Source organism: Octopus bimaculoides, chromosome 1, assembly GCF_001194135.2.
Source record: "Octopus bimaculoides isolate UCB-OBI-ISO-001 chromosome 1, ASM119413v2, whole genome shotgun sequence".
NCBI lineage: Eukaryota > Metazoa > Mollusca > Cephalopoda > Octopoda > Octopodidae > Octopus > Octopus bimaculoides.
In genome coordinates, this window is record NC_068981.1 from 36,859,922 (window position 1) to 36,864,426 (window position 4,505).

Here is a 4,505-nt window from a genome sequence, read left to right on the forward strand (position 1 = left end):
TATATATATATATATATATATATATATGTACAAGATGCGGTAAATATATTGTCGTCTAACTTACGTAAAAATGAAAATAACATTGATATCTCATTTTAACAAATATGTTTACCAAAATTACATTAAAATTTCTTCAATAAAATCGCCATTGGCCTCCAGACGACTTCTGAATCTCCCGCAACTCTTCTGGGTGGTCTCCTTGTTTAAGTTAGTGAATGCTGCACTATTCCTTGCCTTCAATTCATCTTTGGTGTTACAAGGAGTTTTGTTGGTCTCTCGCTCAACTGCGCCCCACACATAATAACCAAGTAGGTTGCAGTGTAGGGAGTTAGGTAACCAGATGTTAGGGGTGATTTGGTCGCAGAAATTGTCTGACAGCCATGACTGGGTTCTCCTGCTTGTGTGGCATGGTGTAGAGTTCTGTTGCCATACATAGGGTCTTCCAGCAGCCATCCTTTTGACCCAGGGCAGCACTACCTACTCCAGGCACTTGATGTAGGCCTCCATGTTGAGTCTGAGACCGTTGGGGGGGAAGATGAATGGTGGCATAATGTCGCCATCACTAGTGAATACTCCAAACACCATGATGTTGACTGGATGTTTAATTTTTATCGCCCTCGGTACATGTTTTAGGGACCCGGCAAACGAACAGTTGTTCTGTGTGTTCACCATCTGTTCGGATTGGAGCTTCCGGCGCGAATGCCGAGTAGTACAGAAAATCGTTAACAAATTTCTGGCGGAGTAAATTGCGTCATGGTGCTGTTTTTCATATAGACGGTGCACAAATGATCCTACTATACTGTGTAGTCGACAAAATTCGACAAAATGCGCGAAATTTAAAATATAAACGGTGACGATTTACCCATCGTACCCTGTATATGTGTACCTATACATGTGTACATACATACATACATACATACATATGAATGTATGTGCGTGTGTGTGTGTGCAACAAATACAAATTTTTCATTAGATATGACGGTTTTAATGATCTCAAAGCAGAATGAGGAAAGCGAATGAGAAGATTGTCAAAACTATCTAAATACACAGATGTAGTATAATATATTTATATTTATTAAGTACTAGCAATACACCCCGGCGTTGCCCGGGTATTATGACCTACAGACACATCGTATTATTTGTTGCTTTCTTATGGGTCACCTGATATATCGTGCCCTTCGTCCCTTAATGGACTGACAAGATTTCGAAGGCTAAGCATTAATACAAGTATTATTCTGCCAGTGAGATTGTCGGAAGACAAGAGAATGAAACAAAAAAAAATCATGTATGCATATTTGAAGCCAAAGGTGCAGAAAAATTCGAATGCCCTTAAATAGAATTATTCACGCCCAAATGGGTAACGAAAACCATTAGAAGGAAAAACAAAACAAAACAAAAAAACCAATGTGCGATATATACATAATGGTGGGTAAGAAAAGGCAAAGAAATAACACCGTGGAAAGAATGCATAGAAATTGAACACAGGCCTAGAATGAGGGATCATGCAGAAAGGCATCTGCAGAAAATTGAACAATGCTCGTAGGTTTTAAGACATACCTCCATAATTGATAATGAAATTGCGGGGCGAAAGTGCTGTCAACATGACTAAAGCATGCAGGTAAATGTGTAAGAACGATGACATACTCAGGATAGAGAAAAAGTACTTGTGAATGCGAATAAAGCCTAAATTTTAAAATGCTAACTGGCAATACAGCTACAAGGCAAATAATTAAGATAGAAAACACAGAAGCAAAAACGTGGAACTGAAAATGAAGGCAAATTAAACGAATTGTCCCTATTCAGAGAGTTCAAGAATGCAAAATAGCGCTGAGATGCTAAGCACATCCAAAAAGAGAAAAAGAAAAACATGTAGTGTCTTTTTTAGAAATGGAAATTTTATGAGAAACTAAGAAAGATGCTGGATGCGCCGTGCCAGTTAAACTTACTTTATGTGCAACTTGGGCGGAGCGAGGTTGAATAGAGGAGAGAAGAAAGGTTTCTGGAAGCGAAGGCGCAGGAAGCTTGATTTGTGTATGTTTCGTCAAATTAAACTGGAAAGCGAGTTCAGTGCAACGGACAGGTAATGCAGTGTAGAGTGAAATATTACTAGGTACAGCATCCGGTGTGGACATCAGTACATCACCCGGTATTGGTATTTGAAACTTAGTGGACAAAGTCATGGAAGCATATCGCCAAAGGCACAAATCCTAGGATGCATGCATGTAATTGAATGTATGTGCGCTGTTTACACCAAAAAGTGAAGTGCAGCAAAACTTAAATAACCCGAGAAAACTGCAAGCGTTCATGCGATAGCTTGAAGCGAAAACCGTTGCAAGAGAACCGTGTGTCGTGTGAATGCATGGTGGGCGATGTTTAATCGGCCACAAAGAGTGAAACATCGTGAAAAGATGAATGCACGTGAAAGAGTCGTTTGCAAGTGGGTTTGCAGGGAATGAATGCGGCGTAAACTTTGAACACAACTGTGTTTCAACGTTATAAGCATGCTATCATGAGAACAAATTGAAAGGCAACAATCTAGATCGACGATGCTGAGAGGAAAGAAAATAGGAACATGCAAAGGAAGAGTTGTTGAAAGTCAATAAAGTGGGTGTGCGAGTGGAACCAGGCGAAAAGTGCTGGCGCTGTAGTTTTAGACACAAAATACGGATTGCGTGTGCATCATTGCGGGCTTCTAAAGTTCTTGTATTCATGTGTGCGAAAAGTTGTTCGGTTGAATTTCGTTAATATGTGAAGCGTGTTGGGGTCAGAGCTATCACTGGCTGCAAGCCGGGCCGCGAAGCCCGACTGTCGGGTGTAAGTTGCCATTTCTAGGGTCTGGTCACCATTTCATAGTTGGCGGTTGAACGTTGTTGAAATAACCAGTTGTATTGGTATTGGCGTCGGAGTTAGCTTTTTCTCCAGTGGACTTATGAGTGGTCTGCTTAGGACGAACCATGATAAACTGTAAATCTGCAATATTTATGTTTGTCGGGATCATCTGTGTAGAGATGACCTTGCTGTTTCATCTTCGCCACCGGGATTCACCAGTGTAGAAACTGCTTGTTTTCTTCTCGGATATAATGGTGTGAATGGCCTGACAGAGTCCCCATTGTGCAGTGTTGGTTTGCTACTATGAACTGTTGAATTGGTTGGTTGGCTGTTGATGTCAAGGGTCACCAGTGTGGACTTATACCAGTTTGTGTGGGTAGCTGAAAGTCGGGTCACCAGTGTGGAACTTTTTAGATGGAAGCTGTATTGCTTGGTCTTGGCGCGTGCTGCTTCCAAATAAAACTAAGCACGATGTTTAGATTTTATTAACATGTTTCTTTACTGATTGATGTTACTATTGTTAATTTACTTACGCTGTTATGGTGAATACCAGAAGCTAGAGAATGTAAGCTTGGTGAGAGTTGAAAGCGAATACTTGGCAAGAGGTAACATTTTAACACGGGATCAGAGCGTCATGTTTGCCAGTTAATCAAGAAAACCACTGTGGTTGTATATTCCGTGCATTTCAATATATAACCATGCATTGGCGTGAAGCTACATGGAATTTTCCATTAATCTTACCACCTCACAAATGCACCAGGAAAAACTGTTAGCTAAAATATGGGTTAAGATCACCTGATATGTCATAGCAAGTTCATCGTAGTAGAATTATAAGTCCCCGTGCAAATCAATCCACTGGTCCATATATATTTATTGACAGTAATCCACAGTATACATAGATCAGAAGTGGGCTCCTAGACCTGTGAGATACCTTGGTAACTATCCATTGTGCCCATGTCTTAAGACGGCTCCGCGTCGTTGACTTCGTCCGTTACTGGGCTCGAATCCAGCTACAAGGGAAAAGAAAATTTCTATAAACCTTGGTTAGGCAGACATTTTGGAAAGCAGCTTGGAAGCACTACTTTCACTGTACGATCTAAAACCACACTAAGCTGAAATGGGGTATTTTGGGCATTTTTCATCTTTAGTCTCTTTTACTTCTAGCTTTCTTCTCATTTCTCTTCCCAAATTTTTCTTTGAACACCTATCTAAGCATTTCCTACTGCTATTATGGACTTTCCACCATTGGGGATGTTTTAACCTGATTTAATTCCACACAACATAGTAAAGAAGAAAGATGAAGTAAATTTCCGGATAACGAAAACATACATTATTAGAAAATCGAAACCTACAACAAATGCCAGGGTGAGCTTGAAATATTGTGACTTATATACTGCTTTTCTGGCGATTGAAATAGCTTGAGGACTCAGCTGCCCTAACACAAGGTCTGAATATCACTCACAATTGAACAATAGAGCTAATTAAGATTATTTTATTTCAACGAACATGCTATGAATCAATTTATCCATCCATTCATAGTGGACGTACCACACACACAAATATACATACATACATACATACATACATATATATAATTGGGATTGGGAGACAAAAAATAATCCCTGTAGCAGAGACACTAGATACATTTCAGCCACTAATGGGATGATTTATATTCT